Genomic DNA, 8,382 nt, shown 5'->3' with positions numbered 1-8,382 from the left:
GGGAAACAGGGGCGGGGCGCAGGGGCGGGGCGTGTTGAGAGCTGCTGAGGAGCGCCAGACGAGATCCAGGGAAAAGATGCGACCCGCGATGCCTGCTTAAAGGAATTGGAGTGGCAGGAAGGAACGGACCATCCTCTCTTCACCTTCATTCCCGGAAGCTGTCAGAAGTCCTCCGTGCTGGGAACCCCAGCGGAGGGGACTGACACTCCCCGCGGGGATAAGGAGGTCCCCAAAGCTGAAAAGGAATTTCTCTTCCTGTGAGATGATTGGACTGGTCATGTTTCCTCGGGTCTCAGTTCCCCCTATCTGTACAATGGGGCCGCGATAAACTCCCTGGCCCCGCCTCCTGGGGGGATACGGGAGCATGCATAAGACAGAATGGGGTACAACATTGTTGAAGCATCTCTAGTTTCAAGCTCAGCTGGGAGAGAGGCACCTGTCATCCTAAGAGAGTCGTTATCCATTTGGTGTCTTTACTGACAGGCACTGGAAGGCTGGACATTTAGCTTAGGACTTTTTAAGGGCTAGGACACTTCTCCCCGCCTCCCTCAACTTAAATTTCCAGGGGTGGTGCTGGGAGGAAGGAAGGGGGCTCAACCCTTGCCTCTCCATCCTCCCTGGACTGGCAGAGGAAACCTATCCCAACATCACTGCTCAAAGATTAAGGCGACCCCTCAATGTCCAGCATTTTGCCAAATGGAAAGAATTCCTTTGGTGGCATGAGATGGCTCCACCTCTGAGTCTCTGGAACGTTGTTTTCTAGCACTTCCCCACTCGGAGCTCCTGAAATCCGGAAAATGAGCTGTCTCTTTCTAGCTGTAGTTTGTATGTGTGTGTGTGTGTGTGTGTGTGTGTGTTGGGGCGGTTTGGGGGGAGAGGGAGGAGGAGAGGCAGAGGTGAAGTAGATAAAGGGGAGGGAAATGGGACGTAGTGTTGCAGGTATTAACACGCCCAATAGATTTTGTTTCCTCTCCCACAAATGCTTAGGGGAAAAAAATGACCCTCAAAGCTAGAGAGTAGCTTCAAGATGAATTTTCTGTGATTTAAGGCTTTTCAGACCCCAGTTAGCCCTCTGCCCACCTGAGCAAATGAAAGACAAGAATGAAAAAGTAAAAAGAGATCAAGGTAAATATGTGAATCTCCTTTTTACCTCTTGATCTTTGTAGAAAATATGCCAGTGGCAGCAAAGCTAGAAACCCAAGTGACAGCATGGAAGAAGCAAGAGGACCATGGGAAGAAAAAGGAAGCTGACTACATGTCTTTCTTGAAAGACTTTTCTTTATTTTTCTGTAGCCAAAACTGTGAGCTCAACAGACTTACAGTGTGGGCAAGGAACTAGCTTATAAGGAACGGTTAGAGAACAAGGCAAGAGAACAGATCATCAAAATTCAGGTTAAAAGAAAAAATCAGACTGGAAGAGAAAGTTGAGAGGTGGGCAGAGTCAAGGAAGGCTTCTGGGAGGAGGTGAGTCCTGAACCTTGACTTGGAGAATTTAGGTATGGAGAGTGGTGGGGAGGGTATCTCAGGCTAGAGGAACACTATGAATCTGAATCCCTGTTGGGTGGAGGGTGGTGCAAAAGAACAAAGGCTGCAAAGAACAAGGTTTACTGAGGGAGGCATTAGGACCTTAGAGGAAGGTGCAAGGTCATTATGGAAATCTGAAGAGAATGTTCTGTACTGGTGGGATCCAGGGAAGAGACTTTGTTTCCCTTTTGAGAACACTGCGGCCCTGAGATAGTAGGGTAGGCCCCCCTAATTACACACACACACACAAAGGCACGCACATATACACAGTTCAGCCCTCTGCCCCCTGGCACCCCCTCTGGTTTCTATGCTTGCAGGACTAAGGGGTGATTTATAAGATGAAGATACTGATCTTACAGACAAAAATCAGTGTAACTACTTTACAATCCTACTGTGAACATGCTGGGTGCTGGGTGGGTGTGTATGCCTGTTTACGTGCATGCTATTCTGCAAGGACACACACAAAGCATGTCTTGTACTGTGTAAAACTGAAGCATAGCAGGCAGCAGCCTGCTGGGCACTCTTTGAGACAGGCTGCATGGCATAGTGAGAAAGGCACAGGACTTGGATTCAAGTCCCAACTCTGCCATTGTCCGTCTGGGGGGCCTAGGTAAGTCCTTTCACCTCTTGGAGTCTCACTTCTTCATCTGTAAAATCAAGATACCAGTACCTACCGCATAAGGTGAGAGTGAAATGAGATCACCTATAAAGCGCCTGGCTCATAATAGCTACTCAAGCATGGACAACTTTTTTTTTTTTGCATTGTTTTAAAACTGAAGTATAGTCAGTTTACAATGTTGTGTCAATTTCTGGTGTACAGCATAATGTTTGACTCATACATATACATACATATATTCGCTTTCATATAGACAACTTTTTATATTAGTTACCCACTCCCCCAGCCCACGTCACCCCCAGGAGCCCACTCTGCAAGCCTAAATTCCCACCATTTCCCACCAAGCCCTAGCTCTTTTGTTGAAAGAGCTGTTCAAGGCAGTGCTAGGCACTGTTTGTGTGAGCTGGGGGATACAAACATGAAATAGAAACAAATGTGGCAAAATCTTGATAGTTGTGGAATCTAGGTGATGGGAGTTCACTGTACAATGCACTCCTTTGTGTATGTTCAAAACCCAAAGTATAAAATGAAGTGGAAGCACTCCTTGTCCACAAGAAGGTTACGTCTGTCCCATAGGAGAGCAGCAAGCCAGCAACTAATTTTTATGCCAGGCAGAATGTGCATGGAGGCCCTCAAAAAGGGATTACTAAGTGCTGTAAACCCAAGTCGGAGGGAAGATGACTTCACCTGAGACACTGTGGGAAGCTTCCTGGAGGCAGGTACAGTTCAGCTGGTCCTTTGGAAAAGAGAATTTGATTTGCAGACAACAGGGTGGGGGGGTTGGTTTCAGTGGTCCAGGCTCAGAGAAGAGGTGTCAGCCATACAGACTCTGGACATGACCAGTGTGCTTGGAGAATTGCAGTCCTGTTGGGTGGCAGGAGGGAGAACACATTAACACCTTAGCCCTCAGTAAACAGTTGTGGAGAGGGCTTAACTGTTCAGGTTAATCTGCTCTTGGTTAGTTAAGTGCAGAGCCAGGAGGGGGCCTATTTCAGGGCTCAGCTGGGAGATGTGGGTGAAGGAGCATGGAGCTTGAGGACTAACCTGCTTATTCAGGTGTGAGGGGTACTCCAGGTGTAGAACTGGAGAGGAGAGTGCCAGGTAGGGTTGAGTGGGTTTGCCCAGGGCCCAGAGTTCAAGGCAAAATTTACAAGGAGGTAAAACAGAGTGTCACGGACTATGAGGGGTAAAAGTTGTCTCCTTCCCATGCCAACTTGGCCTGTTGAAGGCCCAGAAAGCCCCTGCTATCTGCTTGCATGCTCTTCTAGGCACATTGAGGATCTTTTTTTCAAGTTAAAGGGGCTTCTATGTAACTGCAAAACCTAGAGAGGGGGCAGCATATTGAGCCACTATTAGCTTAAGTCCTTACCTATGCAGAGAGAATCCTCTAAGCCTTTCAGATTGAGAGCAAGATTCTCCTGGAACAGGAAGGGACGAAGGGAGAGGGGGTATCAGTGGAGCTGGCTTCTCACTCCGGCCCCTCTCAGTACTGTGGTCCCCACCTGTCTTCACACAAAACAGGAAGAAGGCAACCAAGAAGGGCCCAGCATACTCTCTACAGAATGGGTCTGGTTGACTGGGGAAGGATGCCCAGGCCACTGCCACCTGGGAGAGCCAGATTAACTCAAGCTTCTTAGGCAGGTGCTAGGACAGAAGGTCCTAGAATCCAGCAACCCTGGGACAGGACAGTGATTCTTAAGGGCTGGAGCTAATCCCAGGTTAAAGGGATGGCCTTAAGAAGTTGGAATTAACCAACCAAAAGCATCACTTTGCCAGTTGTATTTGGGAGATTCTGGGGACACCAGGGGTCCATGTTAACTTTTTATGGCTAATATCTAGCAACCATAAGTCATTTCTTCTTCATCTTCATCACTGCCATTTTTGGAGTAGATACCATGCGCTAAGTACCTTATTATCATCAACAGTAGCTAATAGGCATGGAACACTTACGGTGTGTCAGGTTCAGTGCCAAGAAGTTGATTTGTATTATCTCAGTTCATCCCTACAACAGCCCTGTGATATAGGCACTGTGCTGGCCCCCATTTTACAGAATGGACAACAGAGGCTCAGAGAAGTGAAAGAACTCGACCCACACAGCTAACAACTGGTAGAGACAGGATTCCAACTCAGGTCTCACTGGCTCCCAAATCCACATCCTTTGTGCTTCAGCAGTCCACCCCAGTCTCCAGCAGGCTCTGCTGCCTTGATCCTCACTAGCGATGCCTTCTCCCAATTAGTAGATTAGTCATGTGTTGACACGTCTAGTCTCAGTCTAATGGCTTGTTTATTTAACTGATGGATGCTGCTCCCCATTTGAGGCCATTAGCATTTAAACAAAACAAAACAAAACAAAACTGTTGAGCCTGGCAAAGTGACACTGTGTTTACTGTTTTTCTCCCAGTGTTAATTGTGAGTATTTTCCAAATATGTATTTTGATGTGCTAACGGTCCCTAAAGAGAACTTCGGAACAGTTTAGTAATCTCCTCATGCAGCTCCAGCCCCACTCCCCTTAATCTCCTTGGTGAGGGGAACAAATGGCCCTGGGGGCCAGCCTTGGCTAGATCGGGAAGAGGGATGGTGACTGCCCCATTCTGAATAATCAGGGGGTAGCGAGACTGGGCTGGGCTAGCAACTCTGTCCTTGGGGGCTAAGCCCTGGTGCATCCCTCCTCCACGTTTGGGGAGGGAATTTCGTATTTCTTTCCAGGACAATAAGAACATCTGTGCCAAGGCAGAGGAGGAGGCCGGGCACTCCGAGGCATCTCTGCCCGGGTCTCTTGACACTGTCCAATTGTTACTGTTTCAGTTTCTGCTTAGATCACTGACCGTGTCCATTTAGAGCAGGCTGGCTTGGGTAAAGACTAAGGAAGGACAGAGAGGACCTGTCAGACTGGGGGCGGGGGTGTGAGGTGGGTATGGAGCTGGACTGACTCTAAAGTGACCAGTTACAAATGAGCCGCTGCAAAGTACGGAGTGAATGTTGCATCCATAAATGGGAGGAAGGAGTGCTTCCACAGTCCCTCTTCCCCTGGGGTTAACTGCTGTTGATCAGGTCCAGTTTGTTTGTAGCCTCCTTACTCTGACATAGTAGGGTTCAGCTTGACCTTGGGGTAAATGAATGAAGAGCTATAGGTTTGATCCTTATATGGGACAACTTGCTTCACACTGAGAAAAAAAAAAACCTGGCTACGTCCTTCTTTCAGCTCCAGTTGCAAACTGATGGGAGTTAAAGTGGGGGAGTTTATGGCTCCCTGCAAACCCATTCCCAGCACTGTAAAGTCACACCAGTGTGTTCTGATGATGAGTGCAGCCAGATCTGGCTGGATCTGGCCCGAGGAAGTCAGCCTGGGACTAGGAATGAATTAAGGCAGCTCCTTATTTTCTTCCTTACTCAGGACATCCAGCTCTGGAACTAGATCTGGGGACCAGGAGGAGGTAGGCATCGTCCTCTTGGATAATTAGCTACATCAGTCTGAAAAAAACATTGATGACCCATCCCTTTGGGCATCATGCTGTGCCTGGCACGAGCTAGTAATCTCGACCCAGTCTTGGCCCTACGGAGTTTACAACCTTAAGTCACACAATAATGACACAGATCCCAAAGGCGGGCAGTTAACAAATACATCCACTTGTCCGCCAATCACAAGGGACCCATTGAGGGAGCCACAAACTGGGCCCCCTTCAAAGAGCTTCCAGTCTGGTGAGTAAATAGGTAAGACTGATTGAGGGTTTGGGAGAAGAGGTTCAGGAGAGGAAACACGGTCAACTTGGGCATCACCGAACAGACTTTTTAAAAAAGTGCCCAATGGCAAGTGGCTGGGTTTTCTGTTCACGTGAGCCGCGCCCCCCACCCTGGATTGAGGTTTTAATTCCAGTCCTCCACGCGCGTGGCGTGGCTACAAAGGGCCAGAAGCAACATCGCTTTGCGCCTCGAGGTGGGCAGCCTGGGACTGGGAGGCGGGGTCCGAGGCGATTGGCGTGGGCGCCCTTTCTTCTTGGGTGGCCGAGGCGTGTCACTGGCCCTGGCCTCTTCGGGCCTCACGGTCCGCAGCTAAGGTCCTTCAGTGTATTTTCGGCACAGCCTCCCACCCCCGTCCCGCTATACGCGAGTCCCAGCTGTGCTCTGCGCGTTGGTGGCACAGGTTTGGGGTGGGAGCCGGGAGGCGGCTCTGGGTAAAGTCATCCCGGGTGGTTGGGTCGCAGCGTGTCCCCAGGGCGCGCCGGCCAGGCCCGGGTGGCGGGAGGCGCCGCGGCCGAACTGTCCCCCAAACACTTCCGACGGGCGCTTGCGTCCCGGGCGGCTGCAGAGGGCCCAGCTAGGTGGGGGCGACCCAGCCCGGATTCGTGCTCCGGGGCGGTGCGCCTGCCCGCGAGGTGCCCCTGGCCGCGGGGCGCCGAGGCTCCCCCGAGGGCGGGCTGCACGCCGCGCGAGGCCGGGCCGCCGCGGGGCCTGGGCTGGCGAGCGGGCGAGGCGCGGCGGAGGGAGTGCGCGCGTTTGTGTGTGTGTGTGCGTGTATATGTGTGTATGCGCGCGCGCGCGGTGGGGGGGAGTGCGCGGGAGCGCGAGCCGCTGGCCCGGGAAGGGTGGGTAGGGGAGCCGCGGCGGCGGCGGGAGGAGCGAGCCGGGAACCCTGGAGGTCGGCCGGCCCGCGGGCCCGGAGCCGCGGGGGGGAGGGCGGAGCGCCGAGGGCGGAGACGGGACCGCGGGAGGGAGGGGATCTGCGGGGCGCGGCCAGGGGCGGGGCGCCGGGACCTGGGGAAGATAAGAGCGTGCTCGCGGGGAGCGAGGGCGGGAGTGAGGGAGGGGCGGGGGACTTGGAGACCAAAGAGGAGACAAAAGGACGGGGTGGGTGGGAGGGGCGTAGACGAGCAGGGGTAGGGGAGGGCCGCCGGGGGACGCCTCGGAGGGAGGGGTCTGTGTGTACGGGGTGGGGGGAGCCTGGTGTGGGAGGGACTTAGAGAGGGACGTGAAGGGACAACATAAGAAGGGAGCGCGGGGGTACGGAGAAAGGGGGGGTGGGCTGGGAGTGCTCCACCACGCTGGCCACGAAGGGGAGGCCGCTAGGAGGAAGGGCCACACACAGGGAGGGGCATCCTGGGGATGGACAGTCCGCGAGGAAGGGGGCCCGGGGCTTCGGCAGGCTCGGGAGGGGAAGGGTGAGCAGAACCGGGGAAAGGGAGTGCTGCAAGAACCCGAGGGTGGAGGCGGATGGGCGTGTGTGCAGCGCTGAGGGCAGGGATTTAACGCTGCCGAGCCAGATGACCCAAAGACCACGGTGGGGGCCGCACAGACGGGACGGGGCTACCAAGGCAAGACCAAAACTGCCTAGGGGAAAGTGGGACCTACGAGGGCTGCAGAAGGGTGGCGGGGGCGGCCTCGGACTCGGCAGGAAGGCGCCACCACCGCCCTCTGCCCGTCCCCAGCGTGCCCCGCCCCGTCCGGGGGCCCTAAGGGCAGCGGCCTGGGCCGAGGGGGAGCCGAGCCAGGGCGGTACCATTCGGAACAGAGAGGGGGGCTTGGGCGGGGGAAGGGAGGAGCCAGGGGTCAGAACCCTGTTGGGGGCGGGGGGGGGCGCCACACCCTGGGAAAAAGGCTTGGGCACATCCAGAATGGACCAATCAGTGAACAAGGCCAGGGTGGCGTCAAGGGGCAGCTCCGGCCAATGGGAAGGGAGAACACTTCGGAGGTTCGGAGGAAGAAAAGAAAAAAAAAAAGCCCCACGAAACAACAATCGAATCCGTTTGGGGGCTTGGAAGGCTGGGAGTGGGCGTCGTTTATAGCACGTTCCAGCGCCTACCCTCCTCTTTGAAGGATGGGGTCGCTTGCATCACTCCTGGGCCGCGGGGAGCACACGGAGCTGAGGAGGGTCCCGGGAAAGTAGACGGGGATTGGCCGTTTACTGGGGGCACTTGATTGGGCGCTCCGATTTGGGGGGTGGGGGTGGGACGGAGGTGGCAGCTTTGTGCTCAGAGGAGTGAAAGAGAAGGTTAAGGTCTCTTAAAGGGAGGCAGAAATAGGCAGGGGTCTCCCATTCCCCTTCACTGGCTACGGACTTAGTGTCAACCTGCAAGTGGATCGCGGATAATCTCAAGCCAATGTATAACTTAAAAAAACACCTTGAGCTCTGAACACTATTAATATACTCAGTTCCCATCCCAGCACGGGGCTGGTTCTTGAGAGGATGAGCAATGGTAGTAGGGGCCCACAGCTACTACTGGGAATTTCATAGACAGTTATGGCG

At 53.7% G+C, this 8,382-nt stretch overlaps 1 long non-coding RNA gene across 1 annotated transcript in view; it reads left to right on the top strand.

The window, feature by feature from the left end:
- Positions 1 to 2,716: 2,716 nt before the first annotated feature.
- LOC140691930 (uncharacterized) overlaps positions 2,717 to 8,382 on the top strand; it is a 67,182-nt gene continuing 61,516 nt past the window's right edge. The window contains exon 1 of the long non-coding RNA XR_012067544.1: positions 2,717 to 2,859. This is a non-coding gene — a long non-coding RNA (uncharacterized lncRNA). The remainder of the gene's footprint in view (positions 2,860 to 8,382) is intronic.

The sequence above is a fragment of the Vicugna pacos genome, chromosome X, assembly GCF_048564905.1.
Source record: "Vicugna pacos chromosome X, VicPac4, whole genome shotgun sequence".
NCBI classification, from domain to species: domain Eukaryota; kingdom Metazoa; phylum Chordata; class Mammalia; order Artiodactyla; family Camelidae; genus Vicugna; species Vicugna pacos.
The sequence above is the reverse complement of the archived record's forward strand: the minus strand, read 5'-3'. Positions and strand labels throughout refer to the sequence as shown.